Genomic DNA, 25,627 nt, shown 5'->3' on the forward strand with positions numbered 1-25,627 from the left:
TCTGATTTTAGTGAGGCCCAGTTAAAAATCTCCATCTCTGAGAACTGGGCCATTCTTATGAGGGCCGTATTTTGCATTATTTCACAGCACAATACTTTGTGTTTTTAATGCATTCAGATAAAAGCTTAAGGAAAAAAATAAAAAGAAATATTCCAGATACCAAATACTTCATTGTGAAGTTTTTCATACACTGGAGGCCATTCTTTAGCTCACTGAAGAATAAACCTGATGGCTGATGCTGTCAGCAGAGAAGGCACATGATCTGAGAAAGTCTGTAATGTCACTGTCTCCATAATCATGCAAAGGGCTAATTTCAATATTTGCATAGTGGTGAACCAGGAGAATACTTAAATACTATAGAGGTGGCTGCAGGGGAAGACTGACATGGACAAGAGCCAAAATCCATCCTTGTACAGACAGGCTGATGGGTGCTGATGGACGGGCACTCCACCTGGAGTCAGCCCAGAGCCCCCACCACAGGGTCCATGACACAGCCCCAGGCCAAATTCACACCCTGGCTGGGCAGCTGGATGGGCAAACTGGCCAAACTGGTGTTCCTGCCACCTCCTCCCTGCTGGGATCCTGCTGCCATGCTCAGAGATGCTGGCTTGGGACTGGGACCTGCAGACAAGGACCTTGCTTAAGACAAGAGGTGGCAATATTTAATGAAGCTTTTGACTGCACTTGTGAACAGTAGATTGGACAAGAAGATGGTCCAAAAGAAGGGAGGTGGAAGAAGTGGAAGCTCCCCCAGTCCTTTCCCTGATTCTGTGGTCATCACTGCAGTCTGAAGGCCAAGAACAACTCTGTTCTTTCCTTACAACCACTGTAGTCAAGTACTGGGGAATAAACTACAAGATGAGGCACTTCTTCTCTGAAAAAACTATAGTAAAGTAGCATCTGCTGGGATCTAATCAATACAGCCAAAACGAAGTGTTTTTATAGTGATATTGGTCAGAAATTTCACTTGTAAGACCTTGAGCCAAATCCTCACACTGCTGGGTAAGATTTCATCCACATTACCTCAGACAACACCACAGTGACCACCCAGCTGGTGCTTCTGCTCCAAGCCGTACAGGAGGGGTCAGACAAACTACCCAAGGGCCACATCAGATTCTGGACTGAGCCTGTCCCAGGCTGAGCCCCTTAATGCTGGAAAATAAAATTATATATTTGCCATTGCACCCTTTAGGATGTCACACACGACAGGAAAGTCTGGCTGGTTGTGCTGCCACAGCCTGAGTGGTCCCAGAGCCATCAGGAGACGGTGATGGATGCTATTAGAGAGGCTGTTCTTAATTAAGCAAAACTTAGGCACACATTAGAGGTGATCAGCAGCTTCTGCCACCTGTCTGAGCCTACAGGGACACTCAGGCAGGACTCCCTGGGTAGCAAGGCAGATTTATAAACTCCAGAGCAAAGTGCAGGAGCACTGCTGGGCTGTGAGCTGGGTCAGGGCATCTGTCCCACTGAGGGGATGCCAGAGAAGGAAAAGGAATGCTTCTCTTCCCAGGGAAGTGAGAGTGATTTCAGACTCCCTTATAGTGCCAGTGCCCTGGAGCAGTCCATATGTGACAGCTTTAACGCTGCCTGCTTCATTAGTTGAGCAATCCAAGCTAACTACCACTATTTAACACACAATTGCGCACCTAATTTTGTGTAAAATTGTAACACTGATGACATCATAATGCTGCTCCAGACGTGGACATAAGTGACTGACGTCCATGGTTCCTTCAGACAGGGGTTAGATGTCAGATGAAAATCTGTTGTGCACCAGCAACAATACAACCTCCCCAAGACCCATCTTTGAAGGCCTTTGGAGGATTCATAACCTCCGAAGTTGCAAACCTACATGAGCATGCCCTGCCCCATCAGGTCAGTTAGCAAACTTCCATGCCTTTCTCCCATCCTGGGTAAGTACCTGGGCAGGATTGAGAACTTTGTTCCTTCCCTGCCCCCTCTCTCTTTTCTGAGAAAACAAGTATCACTACTTTTTCTTGGCTTTTTTTTCCCCATTGTTTTTTAGAGTCAGCTGCTGGCAACTTATTTTTATCATGCAACAAGTAATCAGCCTGTGAAACTCATTACTGCAGGATGTGAGCCTCGCATTCAGAGTGGATTGTGTAATTGCTTGAACAGACGGAGAACCTAAAGTCACGACAATACCTGTTAAAAACAGTGGAGAAGAGATGCTTCAAGCTGCTTTTTGACTGTTTGGATTCTGTGGGGGATATTCCTGTAAGGCAGGTTGTCCACATACTGCTGTACTTGATGTGACTTTTGTTAGTCAGGATGCTGGGTGGGACTCTGGGCTTTCTGCCTGACCTTGCCTGAACTTCTCTGTCTCCTTCACTCTTTACACAGTGTGGCATCAATGCAGTTGTCTCTTGACACAGTTGCTACAGAGACAGGCAAGGAGGCCAAGCTTTGGTTTTTACAAAACACACCTCATTCTTCATATCTGAGTCTATTCTGAGTAAATGCTCAAGGTTAAAGGCAGAAATGCAGAGTAAAGAGTGCACAGTCTGGTACAAATACATGAGTCTGTGATGCTGTCCCACTCCTCCCATCTTCTCCTGTTCTCGTCCTCCTCTTGAACATTACCTTCTGGTGGATTTCATGGAACTCACTAGAAAATCTGACAAGATTTCCACTTTTTCAGCTATTGCGAGATGAAGACTTGAGATAGCTCTTACAAGATTAGAACTATTCTGCCCTGTCCTAAGGAGTATCAACATGTCCACCTAACAGCAACCACCTGACCGAGGATTTCAGTGTGAAGAAAACACACCAGGATAGCATTTGCTTCAAATTGCTCCAGAAGAGGATGTAGTTCCAAGGGTGAATCACAAAATCCCTTAGCTGGTACCTTGGGGACTATATTATATGCTCTGTTGTCCTCACTTTCACCCTGGGTTGGCTGCTCTCCTCCCTCTGTCTTCAGTTTGTGTCGTGACTGGTATAAAAGTCCCTTACCTCCAGGTCCCCAGAGCTGTGAACAGCCAAAGAGACATGTTGCAGACCATGTTTTTGGATGGAAAGCTGGCTTTTATATGTGTGTTTGCTTGTCATTGCCTCTGCCTACGTTTATGTTAATTATAGGTTTTCTGAGACCCTGGAGAGCCATTTATGATACCATCTAATGAGCTTTTTTCCCCCTTATGACATTTCATTTCCTGGGCAATGTGGCCACTGTAAAAAGAGAAGCACTTGCATTAATTTTTCCTCATAAAAGATACCCTGAGTAATCAAAAGGCAACAAAAGCTAAATATTCACCTAAAGATACAATCACTGACCACCTCAACTCTGTCTGAATATACCCACATCCACCCTGTCCATGCTGACAAATCCTGGATGCTTTATCCCATTATTTCCTGGCCAGAGGATTCATTTGAACCCCAATGCAGTTCTCTGGAAACCCCAAAGTTTTCCTGCTAGTCCACATGTTAACCTCTCCCTGTGCCACCCCACAGCTGCCAGTGCCAGTTCTTGGACAGACGGGTCAGTCGCCGTTGAGTGATGGGAAATATTTGGTCTCTCATGCCTGGATAGACCCTTTTTTGGTGTGGTCCCACCCACCATCACCCATGAGAAAAGGAAGAGACTGAAACCAGACATCAAAGACAACCTGCAAGGAACAACCTGCAGTTGTTCACTTTGAGGTGAATTTACTGAATATGGACAATTAGACTTTGTGTCCCAATAGGTCTTACCTGTGCCTCTGTCTGGTGATAGAATGTTCTCTTGTAGCTTTGATGAGCCAGAAAACAGGGAAAAGTGGTGTGTGATGAAGGATGGGAGAATAAATAAAATAGCCTGTTGAATTTTTGATGTAAAGTGTAGCCTGACTGGAGGGTAGCCTGGCTTTCAGGTGCCTTGGAAGAGCATGGAAGAGTTTCCCAGGCAGAGTGACGGAAGTAACTACTGTATTAAGATGCTCCTGTCTGATTCAGGAAATGATCCAGGGCAGTTTTCCAGTCCCGGTATTGAAAGAATGAAAGAGCTGTACCTAGAACCCTTGTCTGCATCCAAAACAAGAGAGAAAACACACACCAAGGACAGAACTAAGCTAACTCACAAAAGAAATACATCTGCATTAGCAGAAGACAGTCACCACTTAGGGAACATTTAATGCTCTGGCAGCAGCAGCTCTGAATTGAGAAGCAGCAAAAGCAACATCAAAGGATGAATTTGCGCCTCGTGAGGGAACTTTGGTGCTCTGCAGCTGATGGGCGTGGGGCAGGACAGAGTGACACTAATTGCTGCTCTTGTTGCAGCATCTCAGGAGCTCCAGCTGTACTGACAGACTACTTCAACCAGCAGATGACCTTGAATCTGGAGGTGCTCCTTATGGCAAGGGGAAAATGGACAATGGGCAGCTGGTGCGAATATACTGACATGAGTATAAGAAGACTGATGGTTAATGATGCTTCATTAATGATTCACCTCTATTTCTGACCCTGCTCCAAAATCCCCACAGAGCTAAGAGCTGAGCTCTCCCTCTAGATTTTAAGTTGAATGAGGGAGACATCCAGGACATAGAGTGGTCTTTCTGGGCTCCCATGTCACAGACACGTCTAGGACACTCCAAAGGAGGAGAATGGGGCTGCTGGTGACAACAGAAGCCATCGCATGGAGGTGCAAAACACAGTGTGTGGAACATAGTGAAATTTAAGTATGTTTTCTAAGGCAATAATTCTTTAAAATTGAAGTCATTCTTGGCAATTGTTGATTCCCTCTTTCCAGTATATACAGGAGAAAGAGAGGTATTCAGAAAGGCTGAGGTATCTGTATCTCCCTGCTACATAACAGTATGTTCACACTTCAAAATTAAATATTCCAACGTAACCTTTGAATCTTCTGTGTTTCCATCTCATGATGGTTTTCTCTCTGGTGCGGACTTTCTGTGTTTTGAAAAAGTTTCAAGCCTTTCTATTTACTGATGCCCTTCATCCCTAGGCTTCCCCTTTCCCAAGAACTACCTTCCTAGTACAAGCAGCCCATCCAGCATGGCTGTAGACTTTATAGCCTTTATTCTTCTTGATCTTTTTACCTTTAACTTCCTTCCCCAATTTTCTTATTTTTTTCCCAAGTGTCTCTTCCTATACATTACTATCCCAGTGATAACTTTTACTCACCTTGGCCACACTGCATTAGTCTCAATTACTCTGATGTAGTTGATTGAAACTGCAACTTTTTGAAGAAATTCCTGTGTGCCCAGTTCAGCTACAAAGGAGGGAACTACTGCCTGTCATTGCAAGCAAGAGACTCACAACTTCTCTTCTTTGGTGACCTTTTGGTTGCCTTGGAGTCTGGCACTATGGCCTCAGCTTCCTTGTCTGTACAAGAGAGGTGCTGGTGCCACCAGGGTACCTGGCAGAGGACGCTTTCAGGCCATCTCCAGGGGGCAGAGCACGTAGTGAAGAGCCAGCCCTTGCTACCATCCTCATGCTTTGGTGCTGGTGAGTTTGCAATCCAAGCACGAGGCAATGCCTCTCTTGGCACATTGCAGTCATGAGGATCAACATTTGTGAGGAACAGCTGAACATAATTGTCCACTTTGCCTGTCAGGATTCTGCAAACATTTTTAGCTTTCTGTGCTGAATTTGAATTTACGTAGCAAGTGACACATTGGACAAGCACTATATTCATCATCTCAGCTGCTCCCTGGCTTCAGAGAGGGGCACAATCTGCCTCTAAAATGGGGTTGGTTCTGGGAGGGGGTGTGGCAGTGCAAGGGCAGGGTCGCCTCCCTACAATCTGCTTCTACCCAGCTGAGCCAAGAGAGTTTTATAGGGAGATCTACTCTGCCAAAGACCAGGTAGTCTGATGGAGAAGGATTCTGGGGGTAAGGAGGAAGGCAGTGAAAGTGCTGCACTACCTCACTTGATGCTCTCCTTTAAATCTTAACACAGTCCTCTGCAATGGCAGAGGGATATATCACCTTGGGTGCTGCTCTGCACCAGAAGGGCTGTACAGCCCTGGGCCAGGCTGGCTGGGGAAGAGCATGTGGGTGGCAGTGAGGAGGTTCTGTTGCTCATGGTTATGCCCTGATAAACCCAGTGGGAGATGGAGATGGGGTGAGAGAAAGGAGATGGAGGCACACTGCTCCATGCTGAGGTCAGTCTCTTTGATGGTCATCAAGAGGGAGTGACCTTCTCCCCAGCTGAGATTTTGTGAGTACCTACTGGACCAGACCTTAAAGAACGGTCTTCTGGATACTAATAAATCTATTTCTAAGAGTAATTTGTTGCACAGTGGGAGCTGAATGCCTCTGACTACACTGAAGTGAGGTGGCTTCAGACTTGACTCCTATGTCCACTCACCACTGTCAGCTCAGGGACCTCGGATTTACACCCCAAGTATGAAGAAACAGGGTGTTGGCAGTGCTGTTTTAGAGGTGATGAACAGAAGCACAGAGGCTGCTGAGACTTGGCCAAAGGCTCTCAGGAAGTCTGTGGTGGTTGTAGTTGAAAAAACAGCCTGAAAATGGTGGACAACCACCTTCCACCCAGTGAGGAGGAGGGAGGAGAGCCAGACGTGTACAGACTTCTATGTCAGAGAGCAAAGGCAGAGCCTTGCTATGTGGTTGAGCCAAGTCCCATCCATGGGGAAGCCCTGTCCAGCTTTGTGCAATTGTGCCTCAGCTTTACACCCCTCCAGGGAAGTTGATCTGAGAAGGACATGGCTTTTAAATGTCCCCGAAGAGGGTTTTGCTTCAGCACTAAAATACTGGCAGTGTGTTTGAGGTAGGAGCACAGGGAGAGGAAGAGTGATGTGCTTCTGGGGACACAGAGGACACCAGCAGCTTTTAGGGAAACCATGAAGGAGAAGCATACTGCATGAGTGATGTGGCTGGGGAGAGAGGTGAGGGCAGAGAAAGATAAACAGATGCAAAGTAACACCCAGAGGAAAAGCACAAACAGGCAGGGCAGATACGTCAGGAGTGGCTTTTCTGTCACCTAATTCCTTGAGCGGGTCAATCATCCTTTATCTCCTTTGAGTCAGTCCCTGTGCCATGGAGAGCACCAGCCAGAACAAAGCAAAGGCAGAGGAGAGCTGAAACTACTGCCCAGCAGGAAGTGAACGCTCTGGCACTATTTATTTTTGAGCCTGCATTTGGATTAGCTGTAAAGAGCTATGTGGATAAGCAAGCAGGCAATTACAGCTGGGACGTGCTGCTCATGAATGGAAACAGCTCCAATCTGCTCAGGTCATATTGAAATTCTAATTCAGTTAGATTTCTTTAGTTACAGTGCTCATCACAGACACTAAAAGAGATGGGATTAGAAAATAAATACAACACTTATGTTGCCTTTGGTCTGTCTTCTGTGCTCCCCTTTCCCTCTTACCCTCCCCAGTTTTAGCTGTTGTCTGACTTTATTTTCTGTGGTAAAATACAGCAGTCTGCATTTAGTCTTCTTGTTAATTTTTATGAGCATCTGGCAGAGGGCAGCTGGCTGGACCTGTACTCTGCTGAGGGGTGGACAGTCAGCACCAGTACAAAGCCACTGTTGCAGCTTCTCATGTCCCATCTTACTAAAGGCCACCACCCAGAGACATCTGTTCATACTGCAAAGGTACAGGTGTGACACAGAGACTCAGAGCAGAGCAAAGACATGATTTACAAAAGCTCTTCCCTGGTGTCATCCCTGGTTCAGACAAGTACTCCAGCCTGCAATGCTCACTCAGTAAGCAGGTTGGCTCTCTGCTTTGTGAAAGCTACTTTACTGTTGCAGGCAACCACTTTTGCACTGTGTTTGTGCAGGCAAGTTCCTAAAAGGTCTGATCCAAAACAGTGAGCAGGGAAGAGAGGATTGGGTGTGCTGGATCAGCCCTGCCAATGTGACCTGGAAATTCAATCAAATGACTTAACTCTGTGCTGCTGGCTTAGTTTCTCTGTCTGTCAGTGAAAAATGGTGTATTACATCTGCTGACATATTCAAGGAATAGATGAGATCTAAATGTCAGAAACTGTCTGATTGGAGGAACAGGAGGAGCTTGAGTGTGTAGCTCCAGCTGACAGGCAGTTGTGTTCCTCCCCAACTGGTCTCAGACCTGCTGGAGGACCTCTGAAAGTAGAGGAATGTCTACAGGTAGGTTGTGAATAGTTCTGGAACATCAGCTTAGAAACCTGGTTAAGACAGACACTGGATAGAAATCACTTGTCTCCCTTGAAACTAAGGAAAGGGCTTGATGGAGAAAGACAGTTGTAATACCCAATATTACTGACACTGAGTCATGGAGCTGTGAAATAAGCAACTCTCTGGTAAAAACAAACACCCAGCTTGGTTCTCATGAGCATCTTTCCTCTTTGTCTTATTACAAAAGGGTAAATTTTGCATCATAAGCACTCTGCAGTGGCTTGTCATCCTTTCAGAACACAAACTTCACCATCTGTAGCCCTCTTAGTTGAATATGATCAATTGCTGTGTCAGATTCCCAAAACCAAAATTTTGTGCTCAAGTGCTGTAGAAAAGTTCCAGACATATTTTTTTTCCTGCATGCATTTCACATAATTTTCACAGAATTTAAAATTTTTATGTCCTTATTTTTTAAAATGTAATTCTGTAGGTGCAGCTGCCTATTGGCTCCTGAGTCTAAGTCATTTGCAACACAGCTACAACTCTGTGGACCTTTGAACTCACACATGTGCCCCTGGAGATCCCTGTTTGCTTTGACTGATTGCTTTTTTCTGATTAGTGGCAAGGAACTGTTGTTTTAACAATGAACTCAGTATTAAGACAGTAATTCAGTGGAAGGGAGTTCTCTCCATTGAGTAATTCTACTGTTGACAGCAAAATAGAACAACTCTTGGGAATAATGTGGTAGTAATATTTCTAGTGACCTTTAAGCATGGCTAATGCTTGCCAGCTGGGGACCTCTGCTCATGTATGACCAGGTATCTTCTGTAATAGTCTGTGGAGTGATGTTAAGGATGTCTAAGCCACATATTAGGGACAGAAGCCAACTGGCTGATTGGAAGAACAGTACAAATACCTAATTCCTGCAGGGCAGGTACATGTCCCAGAGAACCATTTCCAGTGCAAGAAGAAGGAAACCTTTCTAGTGGAGTCATTTGTGATTAGGACACAGATCAAATCCAGCCTGATGAGCAAGGCAGGGAGAAAGTGGGAAACTAAGTGGGTCACATTAAGGCAGAGTGTTAGAAAGATAAGGACCACAACCTGAAAGAGAGTAGTGGTGTGCCCACACAAGAGAGGGCAGGAACAGCAGCAGATTGCAGCAAGATAGCAATGAACTGCACAAAGCAGTGGTGTGAGCTGGATGGGAAATCTGGTGAGGAGAGGAGTCGATTGACTGCTGAGATGAGGATGATGCACTGGGCTTAGCACAGTGCTGCACCAAGTCAAAACACCAGGTGTAAACTCTAAAGCACCTGCTCTGCAGATGAGTTCAGTGTGTGATATGCTGGATGATACAGATGCAGATTCAGCCTCTTTGGAAAACAATAGCTCGGGTCTTCATGAATCTCCTTACAGATATGATCTTGTAGTATATTTTAGCAGAAAACCAATTTTTCTTGAAAGTCAGGAAAAAAGATAGTGAGAAAGAACAAAAGCAAAGTCTCTTTAAAACAGGAGTGTGCATGTGCCCTCAATGCAGCTTTGAACAAAAAAGGGAACAAAATCTCTGAGGGCAGTGGAGCACGGTGAACAATGAAGGGGCCATGTCCACGAAACAAAACCCCAATGTATTTCTGGTCTCATAAGTGGTCTAGAAATGAAAGCAATGGTAGAAGCAGGCACAGATGCTTCCATTCCTCATATGACAATAATGTGTATTAATTACTGCAAAGCATCCAACTCTGAACAATGTCACTGCAGTGCTATTACTGTTGAAAAGTACTGAGCTTCCAAGGAGGTGAATGTCTTTTTCTCTCCCTAATCATGATTACTTGGCTTAGTACTTGGGCCAAGCTTCTATTTAACCAAGATAAATGGATATTTCCAAAACAAGCAAGTTAACACTATGCATCACATTATTACCCTCCTCACAGCTTTCTTGCCTTGTGTGCTATTTTACTCAGCTGCTAAACACAAGTAACAATAAGAAGGAGGAACTGTGCAGGATTCTATATGTGTTAAAGGTATAATATAAATAAATCTGGTTTTGAGCATTATTTTGTCATATTCTGTGACAGCATTTTCCCTTGATCAGTGTAACATAACAACATCATTTTGTCCTATAATTTCTCTTCCTTGAAACATGAACATCCACTCCACATTTTTGCAGACACCACCAGCCTATCTGACTAATATTTTATTGCTTCCTGCTTGGAATTCTTATTTATCATTTAAGTTGATGTGCCAGCACTGTAGGTTAACATTCAGAAGAGCAGATGGGGAATTAGAGACAAAACTTCTGTCAGTGATGACGGGACTTCCATGCCTCATTTCCCCCAGGGCATAGTGAGTGTTTTCCTTTTCAACAGTGCTGGGCAAAACTGCCTTAAGGAATGGGTGGCAGCAAAGCTGTGAGCTGGCAACACACTGAAATTGTCAGGCTGCAGGAATAGATTTTGGGTTGCTGGGCTATTCGTGGGAAGTTATTTTGTAATAGCTCTGGGAAGATACCCATCTCAGTACTGGAGTTCCAGTGCAAGCTACACAGTGAGAATTGCCACTCTGGGAGAGCCAGTGTGAGGTCTGGCACTGAACAGCTTCTCCCCTACAAGCGGGTACACCTGACCGCATCTGGCTGTGCTGACCAGGGCAGGCTGCAGATCCAGGAGAGGTCCTAATTCAGGTCTCTAAACTCTCTAAATCCCACTATTTCAGCACCATCCTGATCCCCACCACTGCTGGGGAGAACCTCAAGGTTGTGCATGGGCAGCTCAGGGAGGGTGGGTTTCTTCCCACCTGCCTCCCACAGCTTTACACAGGAGCAGTGTCCAGGACAGGCCACGTGTCCCATGTGTGGATGTGTGAGGTCCACGCATGTACCTTCCTTCAGGGAAAAAGCCCCCACTTTCCTCCAGCAGCTCTGTGCACCACCCCCTTTCTGAGGCTCAGGGGAAGCTCGTTTGTGTGTTGGGGACCAACACTTAGAGTAAGAAGGACCTCCCAAAGCGCAAAGTGGTTCATGTGCTGCAGGCTCAAAAACACCTCACCACCAAGGAGTCAGAGCCAGAGGAACATCCCACCTCTGTTTTGGGGACACTTTCAAGCTGGAGAGCCCTGTGGCACCTCCCTGGGATCAATCACCTCTCCACACTGCTGGCTTTGTCATGGGCCGCGCTGCTGATGCTGGCCAGCGGCCACCCAGCAGTTGCTGAATGACAGGAACGATCAGGATCAAGGCAGAAATCACTGTCCTAACACACCAAATGCCACAGGGGAGAATAAAAACGTATTCTGGCTGCTAAAATGTGCACTGAAGACACATAGGAGACCTGCCCAGAGAGCAAGAGCTTGCCCCTATCCTTGAGTGCCACACAGATGGGATCTGTTCAAATAATTCCCACAGATACAGCCTGCACCATCTCACCTTCCCTGGTCTCTGTCTCTAAGGTGTCCATCATTTGACCAACCTCCACCCACCTTCTTCCAAACAACAAAAGGCTTTTACTCAGCGTTTGATACTGCCACTAATGAAACAAGGAAATAGATGCTGAAAATCAGACCATAGGTGTTATGTCTGTATTCTCTGCTCTTTAGGAAAGTTTAACAATTAAATGTTAATTTTCTCCCAAATTGATGTTTCTGTGGACGTTCTTCCTGCCTCCATCTCTCTTAAGAACCTCTGAGCCTCAGTGATCATGTGAATTACATTTGAATCAAAATGCAGAAAAACTGTGTTGTCACATTGACCTTGAAATCCCAAAGTCCATTTCCATTATAAAGGTGCTTTACAGCAGAGCTTGTGATTGAGGAGGCTGCTAAGGTAACCAAAAATGGTTTTCATATGGAGATATTCCCTTGCTCCTAAAAGCTGGTGTTGGAATTCTTCAAACTGTTTGGATCATTTAAGCAGACATACCTGTAGGGAAACGTGTGAAGGTAACAGCTAATGCCCTGCTCATGACTTGTAAAGTGTGTGCCTCTCTCTCTAATACAGTGTACTAGGTAAATAAAAGCTGGTAGTCTTACTCCTAATATGTTCAGAGGGCTTTTATCTCCTCTTGATTTCATAGTAATAATTCAAAATTATCAGGAACTGCACTTTTATTGTATAGAGTGAAAATTTTAACTTTCACCCATACATGCTCTTCTTCCTTACACTGGAGCTGCTTTATCAAAATTCTTCTTTTAAAGCTGCTGTAAAAGCTTAATGAAGTCTGTCATTCCAGTGCTCTCTGATATGTACTCAGAAGAGACTGGGTACTTGATTCTCTTCTTATTTACACCTGCGAGGTCAGCAGCTGAATGCAGAAGCAAGCAAAGGGCCAGGGCAATGCCACAGAGCCTGTCAGCACCACAGCAAAGGTATTTCTTCAGTTTTCAGTGGTCCCTCAGGGAATGCTAACAGCTGCACTGATGTTGGATGTAATTGAAGAAATATATTCTTTAAACTGGCAGGCGGTTCAGTATTTAAACATAATGCTTGTTGAAAGAATGCTTGAAAGATGATTTTTGACCTTCATTCAAGGCAAAAAAAAGAGATTTTTTTTTCAGTATCTGTACAGATTTTAAAAAATGATGTGAAACATTTTGTCCAATAGTAGCCTTTCCTATTTCTTCATAGTGTTTGTATTTATTTTTACCTTTCACCACAATGGAAATTCAATCAAAGTCAAGGATTTTATCACCTTTCCACTCGACTCCCTGAGTCAGATGCTTTAAATGTAACACCAGCAGCACTGTGAGTAGTTAAAAAAATCAACCTTTTGCACCATAGCTCAGAAAAGTGCCTTTTTGTTTTTTCTGTAGCCTAGTGGAGTCATTTGCAATCAGAACATGTTTTCAACCAGAGTGGTCTGCTACTGGCACCTTACAGGGGCTAGAAAATGTTGCTACTGGAGTGTTTCCATTACCAGAGTGCTCCCCAGTCAAACCAGTTTGCTGGTGAAGGAGTTCTGCTATCAAACACATTTGCCAACTGGGAAGCAGCAATTTGTTTCCTCTCACTCAGTGCAGAGAAAAGCAAAGTTTATTTAATCTGGAAAGTGGAAAGCAGGAGTGGAACAAGAATGACTATTGCTCTGCACCTTTCCAGCTTTCCTTATGCCCCCAGGAACCTTGCTTTTTGTCTGTCACCACTTCCAAAGCTCTCACTTCCTTCACCGCACCTGGAGCAGCAGCGCTTTTGGCAGATAGGTCCTCCTGAGGCTCTGTTGTCCCAGGCTTGGTCTGATGTGACACAAGATGCTCATCCAGCCCATTGCTACTGTCAGTCCCCCCAGAAGACACTAACACTGGTGGTGGAAGAGAAAGGGCTGACTAGGAGACAGCACATCCAGTTCTGTTCTGCAGATTATGATACACAAAATAAATGGAGTATGGGTATGGCAAAGATATCCATGTGTGGGTTCCTATTCCATGTACCCTGCTGTAAACACAAACCAATTGGCTGAGCTGGAAGGTCAGATTCATTCCAGCAGTGCCCTGACCCCCCTTTCTGCTCGTCTTTGAAAGGGCAATCCCCCAAGTGTTAGCTTGGCAGTACTCGGAAGAGTATCAGCAGTCACAATAAGTAACTGATACTATTTCCTAAGTGTCTATATTTTCACTTCTGTGGAAAACATTTAGCTGATCTAGGAGCACTTAATTTGGGAGATGTAAGTCAATCACAGCAAAAAGCGGCACTTGGAGGACCACCCGTGGATTTCAGCAGCTCAGATCCCCCGCAGTTAAACTAAATGTCATCACACTGTACACAGCTGCTGATTCCAGGTTTGCTAATTTGTAAAACAATGTGAAGAAGATGCTGCAGTTTTGAGCAGGGCAGCTGAATTATAGGTACTTAAGCAGCACTGTAGGGATATGAATTCAGTTTATTGCACAAACCTGCCTCTATAATTAATAGAAATTGTATCATTCCCTTGCTCTGTTTTCATTAATTCAGACTGATAGCTTTGGAAGACCAGAATGGATTAGGAAACACATTTTGGAAGAACAAGAGAGAACTAGAGAACTTCCTTGGCTTTTCAGCATCACTCCAGATCTCTTTCAATGTGTAAGGAGCAAAATTACTAGCAATGCCCTGTGTGTGACAAACCAGCTGTCACCGTAATTGTAGCCTTGTTTTACTTTTCCCCGCTCCTGGGAGGAAAGATCCAAACTTCCCTGGCTACCTGTCTGAATTGAACATTAAGAAATGTACTTTAAACCCTCAAGAAACAGCCACACAGTGCAAAGCCTTCTTAAACCCCAACTGCTCTCTAAGACCAGCACCAGCACGTCCCAATAGAAACAAGCTGCAGTGTTTACCTATCAAGCTACAAATGATCTGAACAACTGGCTCCTTTAGCGGAGTTTTATAGGCTTCTTTCCCCTCTCTTAGGAGGTGTAAATATATCAAGGTTTAACATTATGCTTTATTTATCTCAGTGGTGCAGTATGTCACCATTCCCACAGAAGCACTGGTGATACTTTATTGTAGTAGAGAGGCAGGCACTGCATGAACCAGAGCTGCTGCAGGAGCTAGCTTAGCCATAGCCAGTGACATTTGAAACAGAGCACAGGCCTCAGTTTCAGTGCTATTTCATTATTTTGGATGCTCTGGGGACTGAAAGCAAAGTTTGTCCAGAGATGAGCATGAAAATCAGCTGCTCAAGGGGCAGTGGCCTTCCCCTCTTGTGGTGGAAAGCTTTGCCCCCAGCCCTTTCCCTCTCAGGGTCAGAGGCACAGGAATAGGTATGTCTGAGATGACTTATTTTCCTCATGATTCATTGAAAATTAATCCTAATAGCTTTCTAACATAAAGTTCATAGTGACCATTGAACTGCTCTGACTAAGGAGGGCCCTGTATTGATGTGACTCCGTGGCCAAATTTAATGCAATTAAACGATTGGATTTCGTTACCTATATTGACATGGTGTCAGTGACAGTTTCCATTCTCTCTATTATTTCTATAAATAAAGTCATCTGCCATAATTAGAAAATATGAACGTGCTAAGACCTCCATTAATTCTCTTCCATATTAATCTAAGAGCTGGGCAGATGTTTATTAATACCTTGTTACACTGCATTCATCAGCTGTTACCAAGAATAGAAAGATTGAGACCTGACCTCATGCTGAAGGTTAAACAAGAGCAGATCTGGCCAAATCTTGGCTTCAGATTGATATTTTGACAATGTCTTGGTTTTTTTATCAAAATGTTTTTAGATTTTGAGCCCCTCTCTCTCTTTCTTTCCCTAAGATTCCTTTGGACCGTGTATGAAACTCAGTAGTGTTCCCCATCCTCCAGGATTGTCTGGTCTGATTTCAGTGGAGCTGAATTATATCAGCCTGTGGCCTGCCCTCTGCTTCTTCCACCTGGAAAGTATTTAAGGAGCTGGGAGCTGGATGAAACCCAGGTCCAGCACATTCAGTGCTGAGCACCTGCTGACGGGTGCTTGGGGATGGGTGTGAGGAATAGCAGATATGGATGAACCTGCACCAAGCTGCAAGGAGGGCTGTGAGCAGCCTGTGGGACCTTTCAGACCCTCCTGGTATCCTGTGCTTGGCAGGTTTCAGAGCTGGTCTTTGCCCCAGGTCATTTCCCGCTGTCGCTTTCGCTGGGTCTTTTGCCAAGAAGCTCCACCATTTAATTATGTTCCATGTCGAAGAGAGCTTAATCTTCCCTGTTTCTTTTAAATACTGTGCGTGTTAACCTGAGGTCACTCCTTATCTTCCTCTCCTCTCCCATTTGCCTGGTGTTTGCTGCCTCTCCCCACTCTGTTCCTTCTCACCATCACCTGGATCTGTTCTCTTGGCTGTTACTGCCCAGGGTCAGTGTCCATCAGGGCACCTCTGCTGACCTCGCAGTCTGTACCAGCAGAGTGACTGCCCTGTCACCTCTGCAGAGATGGCAGCTCTTGGCTCTGTCCGTGTGCATGTGGCTGTACCAAGGAGCTCTGCTCTGCAGCCTGCTGCCAAACTCCTGCTTGCTCACGTTCCTGGTGTGCTCAGGCTGCCCACAGCGAGAGCAGGCACTTGGTGGCTGGGGTGAGCCAGCCTGGGATGAGCCAACCTGGGATGAGGCAGTGCTGATTCACATCTGATGTTCTCAGCAACAGTGCACAAGACATATGTCTGTTCTACTGACTGCAATGGAGCCTATTTCTTGATTTTAGGAAAAGTTTAACTCTTTCTGGTGAAACCTGATGAACTTCTCCCGAAGGACTCATCTTTCCCAGCTAAATGAAAATTTTGAGCTGGTAATAATTGTAAATTTTGCAAGCTCTCCACACTAAAGTGGATGGGATGAAATTATACATGTCTTGTGACCATTTTTCCACAGAAAACCACACTGTTGCCATTCCTCATTTAAAGCCAAGCAAAGCAGGGCTGTTCACAGCTGGGATTTACTTTATACGGTAAGATGTAATGCACTGTACTGGGTGAGGCAGCACTTGGTCTGAACCTGCCTGTATATTTCTGTCTGGGCCACACCTGAAATGAAACTAGAGCAAGTTGTGAGTTATTCAGGGCTGGGGATGGCCTTTCTGTACTGCTGTACCCAGCACAGTCCAGTTGGAGCTCTTGGAATTCAGCAGGCCTTGAAGAAGAATTGAAATAATTTCAGATTTCAGGATAGGCATGACCCAATCCCTACCATAAAGTCATCAGCAGGAATCCTGAACTGATGAACTGGCTGATATGTACTTTAAAGACTGGTGGTGGTGACTGGCCCAGACCCATCCCATCCCATCCCATCCCATCCCATCCCATCCCATCCCATCCCGTTCCTTGGCAGCTTCAGAGACAATCAATGCAGATGAAAATGGCTCAGCAATACAGAAACAGGTTTCATGTCAAAATATTTCTTGAACTCAGAAAAGAACACTGGTACAAAATTAGATCTTGTTTTGTACAAAGTTATTTTAAATTCATATATATTAAATATAATTTTAAAAATCCAATGTTACTTCCATCACTTCCTAGCCCTTTCCCATCTCCTTTGCTCTGGATGCTGCTTGTCTCTTCTTTTCTACCACCTTGAAATTACCACTTTTTGCACTCTTTTTCCCCTTCTTGGAATTGCCTTTGAAGAAATGCATATAAAGAGCTATTCTTTGGGTCAGAATTTCAATTAGTTTTCAGTCTTACATTTCTATTTCCTGGGCCTGTACTTATTTATTATTATTTGCATTGAATTTTTGCCTGAGTGTTTGCATTGATTTTGATAACTCTGCGGGGTGCTTATCTGTACAAATAGATCAATAGCTTTTGGGCTGTACTTTCTGAAGCAATAAACTGAGAGACTTGCTTTGAACTTGAAAGCTTCTGTACTGCATTTATTAATACAGCAAGCTATAACAGATGTATGATCCACAAAATTACTTCAATCCCATGCTAAAGGAAGTAGATTTTCTACCTTTTCTTCCTGGTCATTTTTATTTAAACTGTTGCCAATCTTACACTTCCTTTTTTTCATTACAGACACCCTGAGTTCATCAGGGGAAAGGATACCACTGATGTCATGGTGACATTCTTTCCAGAGTTGACAGGTTTGGGTTAATTGCTGGTCCCAGTAGGCCAGAGTGTGTGGATCATCCAAGGGACTAATCTAAAGGGAGGATCTAATAGGAATCTCCTACCTCAAATGAGAAATGTTCCCTTCTAGTAAAATGCAGCAAAACAAAACCTGCTCTAATCTGATCTGAATTAAAATCAGGCACAAACTAAGGCTTTAATTTCTGTTTCTAGTTTGTTCAAGTAGCTCTTTGCACTGTCTTCCTCCAAGCCAATTTTGGGCTAAGTGAAAAAACACAGTTCCACAAAGTCTCTGAGTGAAGGCACCAGGAAGGCAGCAAGATAATAGCATAGAAAGATAAGGTGGATTAAGATTACTTCTGGGCTTTTTTAAAAAGTAAGAGGTGAAAAAGTTAATGGAACACTCAACTGGGAGACATTGCTGAGACCTGCAAAAAGTGATAAACCAAGATAGCTGGGTGAAATATCAGTGAGTGGCCAGAGTTTTCCATGTACATTGCAGCCTGCTGAATTCTGCATGGATTATGGCATGCAAAGGTGCCTGCCAGGAAAGGACAGGTCGGGGGACAGAAAAGGGGGTACAGGTCAACAGCCAGCCAAACATGAGTCAGAGGTGGCCAAGAAGGCCAAGGGCATCTCACCTTGTACAGTGCGGCCAGCAGGACGAGGGCAGAGATTGTCCCCCTGTACTCAGCACTGGTGAGGCCACACCTCGAGTGCTGTGTCCAGTTTTGTGTCCTTCACTACAACAAAAACATTGAGGGGCTGGAGCAGGTCTAGAGAGGGGCAATGGCACTGGGGAAGGGGCTGGAGCACAAGTCCTGTGAGGAGCAGCTGAGGGAGCTGCAGGAGTTTAGCCTGGAGAAAAGGAGGCTGGAGGGTGTGTGTAGGGGACATTTATTGCTTTCTACAGCCTCCTTAAAGGATGTTTAAGCCAGGTGGAGGTTGGTCTCTTCTCCCAAGTAACAAGCAAGAGGACAAGAGTAAATGGCCTCAAGTTGTGCCAGGGGAGGTTTAGAATGGCTATTAGAAAAAATTCCTTCGTCAAAAGTGTTGACAAGCCCTGGAACAAGTTGCCCGTGGAAGTGATTGAGTCATCAGCCTTGGAAGGGTTTCAAAGAGGTGTAGAGGGGTCATGTAGGGACATAGTTTAGTGGTGGACTCAGCAGTGTTGGGTTAGTGGCTGGACTTGATGACCTTAAAGGTCTTTTCCAGTCTAAAGGATGTTATTATTCCATACTGAGAATTTGCTTATATTGTTGTGGAAATTGGATGTTACTTTAATTGCCATGGCAAGTTTGAGTGGATTACCCTGTAGAGACAATAACAGCCACTGAGAATCCAAATCCAGTGGACACCTGATCCAGCTGGTGTTGAAGCTGATGAAGTATTTTTATTGTACTTAATGGGCATTGGCCTCAGCCTCAGAAGAGTGCACTTGAGATTGAACTTCTCTGCCTTTGCAGCGATTTTATTAAATTTGCAGAGTTGGTATTAGATTTGCTCAGTGGTATGAGAACATTACTATTCTGTTAAATTACTTTTTCAGTTAATAATATATTCTTTTCTACAAAGGTTTTACTTTCTTAAGTCCTTTTCCCCTCTTTGCCTTCATCTGGCTGGGGAATTCATTCTCCGTTTCTGCCTTGAGCTACTACACGCTGTTATCTGGCAGGGTTAAACAGCTCTCATCCACTTCTCAAAGGAGAGCTCTGTATGCTAAACTGTATTTTTGTTCCTTGGGCAGGCTGTCCCTTTCTTACTGCTGGAACCAAAGCAAGAAGAACCTCATGAACTATGAGGAAACCTAAATCAAACCAGTCTCCTGACCCCAAGTTCTTCCAGGTCAAGGCTCAGCACTAACTTCTGGGAAAGCCCTCCTCATTCCTGAGCCTTTTCTGTCCAACAAAGAGATACACTTTGTGAGCCCATTCCCAATGAAACAGATCTCTGGGATCCAAACTGTATTATATCATTTGTACTATTTACACCTGTAATACCAGCAGCATGCTAAGGGCTTTGAAGAGATCTCGGAAGACAAAGTCCCTGCCTAAAGAGCTTAATATTCATATTTTATTCAAAATATAAAAATATACATACTCTGAGTCTGTAAGATACTGGATTAAAAAGGCTTTTCTCCTTAAATTAGCTCACAGAAATCTAACCCCCTGAAGAGAGCGAATGAGGCAGCTGTGGAGGGAAGGGAGCCAGCAGCACTGAGTACAAAGTGTCTCTCAGCTGCCTCATCTGGAGATGCACTTTCAGCCTCAGCTTGGGGTCCTTACAGACACTTTTATCCCTGTGAGCCCAGCTGGGATCAGAGGACCAGGTCCACCATGGCCCCCCTGCATGGCGTTCTTTGCACAGAAGCGAGTCCCAGCCCCACCCCATCTGGAGTGGGCGAACCAGGGGCAGTGTGATGGAATTGGAGCTTTTGGATCTGCCTGTTCAAGTGGCAGCCCTCCTTAGTGGAACAAGATCAAATTGCTCATCCTTTTACTTGGGAGTCAAGGGTGTGCAATGCATAGTTTCTCAGTTCTGACTGCTGTGCACAAATCACACTATTCCCACTATTTTGACACAGTACAATTATTTGCTGTTTCTATGCACAACACAACACACTGTCAACATTCAAATGTATTAAATTATTTAAGACCAAAGGAAACCCAAAAAATAGCATACGAAGAAATCTTTTGGAAAAGGTTGTACTCCTGCATCAGGTGCCCTTGAAGTTTGGTGGGACTGGGAGACTTTTGCCATAATGGACAACTGTGTCAGTGAAATGGAGCACAGTGCTCAGGAAGGGAGCAGTGACTAATACACTTTTGAGGAGACGGAGGCAGTTACATGTTAACAGTTGAGAAGCAAAGTGACAAGGGTTCAGAGGCCATAAGTTCCAGCTTGTTGCAGAATTTTATCGTGTTTCCACATGAATGATATTTGGTTAGATATTGTAAGCACAGTACTGGAAAATTAGGATTAGAAAATGACTAAATTAAACCGAAAATTGGGTAAAGAGATGTGGAAGTAAATGTAAGTGCTTCACTCAGAAGGGACTTTGCCCTCCAAGGAATATTTTTCTAAATAGCCTGTGAATTCTTATTTGATTTAAAATTTTTCCCATTACAGACTCTAGAGATCTTGCAGAGAAATCTGATGGGGTTGTAGAAGAACTGTAAAAGAACAACAACAGAAGAGATGTAGGTTGAAAGTGATGCAATGACTTCTCTTTTGTGAAGTGCTTTCACAGATTCCTGGGAAAATTTCTGGGATTCATTCCTGGCCACAACACAATGACAAAAATACTTCACACAAACCTCACCAACCCACTCCTGGTTCTTAAGAAAATATCTGTTACAAGGCTAAAATCCACATCAGTCTTTCAGGATTAATTATTTCTGAAACCCGAGCGAGATGCAGAGGAAACTGCACACAGACACAGGACATAAATAACTCTGGGTATTATTTGCAAACAAGGGAAATCACCCAGAGGTGGCAGGCAAAGGAGATGGTCTGTGCTGAACCCTAGGGTACACCAACATGCCTGAGCACCTGTGCCAGGGCACCTTGCCAAATGCACCAAACGGAATCCACTTCTGATCAATGGCACTTTGAATAACACAGGAATTGGGACGCTCCACAAACCAGCCTCGTGCTGACACCAAAACGAACCAGACAACTCAAATACACAAAATGGAAAAAGCAATAGGCATTAGTGAAAGAAAAGAGTGGGTGGTGCATAGCCCCAGTGACTGTCTCAGTATATTGCTTTTCCCATGAGGATCTGGAAGATCTGATACTTCTCGTACTGATTACCAAGGAACATTGCAAGAGTATTAGAGACGGGGGAGAGAGATGCAGAGCAGTCTGATAACTTACCATGACAGTAGCTACCGAGTCAAAATTACATCCAAGGCTTCCCTCTTCAGTCTGTGAGGTTTGATGATGCTGATTTTATCAGCAAGGTCGTTTTAGCACCCATGCTTAATCCAGAATCTATTCTGATATTTGTTTAGGAGATTTGAGTAATCTCTTTAAGAGAATTAACAAGTGCTGGAGTCCTAAAGAACAATCTTCTCTCAGCTCTTACTGGAGCAGAAGGATTTGAGGTCAAAGTTAGGTGAAGGTTTTTTTAAGGCAATCTGGAAACAAATGGAATTATCTTTAGAGCAAGTCACGTTTTGGAGAAGCACAAAGTTTGCAAATGAATTTAGGTTGGTTTTGAGTTCAATTTTCTGTCTGTCCTGGAGGCAACCCATGGCCTGCTGCATGATACAGGTATTGACAGGAGGGCAGAGGATCTTGCTCTGAGATTTCCTCTCTGAGCCATGTGCAACTGCAGTCAGTGGCCAAACAACATATGACAATTTACTGCCTTATTCCAATGTCACCATGTGCTGCCTGCTAGCTTTTCATGACACAGTGAAGCCCTGGAACTCTGTGTTTGGAAGTAACATCAAATTAAGGGAGTGGATGGGAAAATTCAGTGAAACAAAGTCACTGATGCTCAAATGCCAAGCTGTTAAATCTTCAGTAAGTCTTGGTTCAGAAATCAGTCATTGTTTTTATAAATAATTAGAAATACAATCAGTGGATACAAAGTCACTGTTTGCTTGAGGGCTTTGGGTTAAATTTTGGGAGGGCCTTTGAGGAATTGTCATTGAATCTTCACACCCAAAGCTACTCTCTGTTCTGGTGGTTGCATGGGTGTAGCATAAACAATTTCCACATGTTCTGATCTGAGACTGTGTGGCTGATATCACATAAGATTAGCTCTTCTCTTGCAGATAGGCTCAAGAAAATAATTAAAATACCACAAAGGCAATGCTTCCACAAGAGTCCCATCATGTCAGGCAGAACAGTCACCTAGCAGCTTGTGGCACTTCTGTGCTATTAACCCTTGCACCTTTTTCCTTCCCAGAAGGCTGATGGATTTTTATCTAGATCTAGAAACAAAGAAGAACACCCTGGCCTGCGGGGCTGAATGCTGTGGATGCTCATCTCAAGCTCCCTGCTGTTTCACAGCTGACAGCAAGAGATAAATTTATCGTTTGTCTGATGGAATCAGGTCTCACTTAGAGGTGCCACCTCGAGAGTAGAGGTGGGTTTGGGTATTAACTCATCTCAACTTCTGAGCTTTGGAATGTCTGAAAACTCAGAATATAATTTGGAATCCTAAGGCCAAACACCCCAAACTTAAGAGGGGGTACTACAGCTCACCTAGCAAAGGCTTACAGTGAGCTTTGCTATCCAAGCCATAACAAGGTTATGTTTGTGTGGCTGATAAATTGCAACAGCAATTATTTTACTGTAAAAACAAGAAAACTTCCCATTAAACTAATGAGAAGCAGTATTAAAACTCATTCTTCTACTTTTGAGAGACTTTTACATAGAGGTCTGGAGATGTTTTGATGTTTGGGGAAACAGCAGCATATATGAACAAATGGAAGCACCAAACACAGCATGTAGCCAACGTCCTTGGCAAAGCCTATAAAGTCAGGGGTAAAATGAGATATGGGAAGTGTTTGCCAAAGTACATTTTCACAAAAGACACTAGGGGACATGGTAAATATTTTAGGGACATTTAATGGTGGACTTGGCAGTACTGAATTAATGGTTGGACTCGATATTAGGGGTCATTTTCAACCTGAATGATTCTGTGAAATATTAAAAGATTGTGTTGATAAATTCAACACATCTCTGGAGGAGGGGATGCTGTAGGGGTGTGGAGGATCCTTGACCTTAAGACACCCTCTGCATTTGTTGAGATCCACAAATTAATAACATCCCAGCATCCTCCCTGTCTAGTGGCTGTTGCAAAACAGTGAGGTGAGCAGAGGTGGGAGAAGAGCACTGCAAGACTGTCCAGCCTGGAGGCTCAGAGGGTGCTAAAATCTCAACTGTAATGCAGGTCCTGGCATGTCTCCTTTAAAATGAATGATGAGGACTTGCTGCTAGGCAGCCTGCCTGGAGGAGGCAGCCAGACACGTATCAAAGGGCCTGAGCAGGTCCCAAATCAGTGGGTTATCAAGTCAAATGCTCATTTGAGGGTCTTGGGTTAAATTTTGGACCCCAAATTCACTGCTTAAAGGCACTTGAAGTGAGCTGTCTGAGCTGTCCTGCTGGTGTGGGTGCTCTGGCACGAGCAGCAGTGCTTCTGCAGATGGTCTGACCGTGCTGAACACAAGCCCTGCAGGATTAAATGCTTATCTTGGCACTTGTAAACTTCCGTAGTAAGAAGGCTTTAAAAGAAAGCAGCCATATGCCTGAGGAAAGGCATCATGCAGCGATCAGCCTGCATTGTTTACCTAAGCAGAGAGGCCAGGAGTCAAGCAAGGCAGGACCTGGCAGCCTAAACCCCTAACCTCTGACTGCCTTCAGGCTCCACAGCAGGAACTCAGCCCTCACCATTCCTTCATGGTGATTTACATTCACAAAATAAAACCTGCCTGGTTTCCTTGAGAGGGTCCTCTAAACACCCCAACAGGAGGCTGGAGCCAGAGGTCCTGGCACTGAGAATGCCAGGTCCCTGGATGAGGGCTCTGGCAGGCACCAAACCTGCAGCTCCCTCTTCCTGGGTGACTGCCAGTGGTACCTTGGACTTTTGTTTTTCTAACACTTGCAGAACTGTCTGACAGCAAAATGAAGAAATAGGCAGTCCAGGTCCTAAAGCCCATGTAAAGGGAACAAGCCCTCGACAAGGGGAACAGGAGAGGAAAGAGGAATGTGGCATTTCCAGCTTTCTCAGTGCTGTGTGGTAGCAGACATGAAAAATGACCTCCATTGCTTAAGCCCTTAACCCTTAGTTTCTTCTGTTAACGTCAGATGAAAAATCTAGAAGTTTGCAAGTGTAGATGAAATCTGCATTACATGAAGGCGAGCAGAGTTAAACAAGTCACTGAATGCTCATTTCTTCAGTTCAGCACAGCTTGATGAACTATTTGATTCATCAGAAACTCTACCAGGTCCCTGGGATCCATTCCTGATATATTCCAGGGCAATACTGAACAGGTATTGCCCAAACTAGGGGACCCATGAGGTTGCTGAAGAAAAACTTAGATGAGAAATACCAACTGCTACTGTCTGGCTCCAAGGTTTGATCAGAACTTCAAGAAGGAGCAGAATTGGGTCTGATTCAAACTTCTGGTAATCACTTCAACCCATGAGCAATCAGAACAGCTTCAGGCCGTGCTGAAGACCTATGAGGCTCTGAAAGCTCAACTAAGTATTTGGATGATTATCCAGGTGGAGACTTAAGTAGAAAAATACAATATCTGCTAGCATTAACAAAAGCCTTGTAATGGACCTCTGTAATATCCACACTTCATGATAGCCTAAAAACACCTGGTTCTATGTCAAACTCATCATTATTTGTAGAAACAAAATCAAGATGTGAAAAACCCGAAACAAACATACAAAACCAGGAGGTATTTCTTTGGTGGCTTGTCAGAGACAGGGTACACAAGGGTGTAAAGGGACTACAAAATTTACAGGTGAGAGTGTATGTAACTGTCATATGGGAGTCACATTCTTGCACCAGCACCTTCCTGTATGTCAGCACACCCAACTGGTTTGGTAAACATTGATAAGCACAACTTTCTTCTTTAGCAATCACTGTGACAGCAAATTGAAACCTAATGTCCACCACTAGTGCCCCACACACAGCAGTCTGTTACCGGTAATAGTATCAGAAATGACTTGGTGCCGAGTAACTCAGGGTTTGGCTGTATCATGTGAGGGGAACTAGAGAGCAGTGTTATTCAAAGTGTTGTAACATCAAGACATTACTGGCAGGACGTTCCCTAACAACAGGACCTGTAAAAATGTGTGGTAAAGACAGTGGCTTTATTTTTCCTGTGTGTATTTGAAAGGTTAGACACAATGGGTAATATAGAGCATGTGACTACTAATGAAAGTATTAATATAGAGTTGCTAGAGGTTTTTTTATTATGAGCTACTATTAATAATCTTTATTTTCACATGTGAGTGGAAGCACACAATAAAGGCATTCCTAGGGAAGTT

At 44.3% G+C, this 25,627-nt stretch overlaps 1 protein-coding gene across 8 annotated transcripts in view; it reads right to left on the reverse strand.

Annotated features, from left to right (window-relative positions):
• Positions 1-25,627, reverse strand: part of LOC125330798 (calcium-activated potassium channel subunit beta-2) — a 142,775-nt gene that overhangs the window by 17,438 nt on the left and 99,710 nt on the right. Inside the window, exon 1 of one of the 8 annotated variants that reach the window (XM_048314438.1) lies at positions 21,485-21,582. The exons of the other annotated variants lie outside the window; for them this stretch is intronic. The gene's annotated coding sequence lies outside the window, so the exon portion shown is untranslated. Of the gene's footprint in view, positions 1-21,484; positions 21,583-25,627 lie in introns of those variants that run through there. 8 annotated transcript variants of the gene reach the window in all.

The sequence above is a fragment of the Corvus hawaiiensis genome, chromosome 10, assembly GCF_020740725.1.
Source record: "Corvus hawaiiensis isolate bCorHaw1 chromosome 10, bCorHaw1.pri.cur, whole genome shotgun sequence".
NCBI classification, from domain to species: Eukaryota; Metazoa; Chordata; class Aves; order Passeriformes; family Corvidae; genus Corvus; species Corvus hawaiiensis.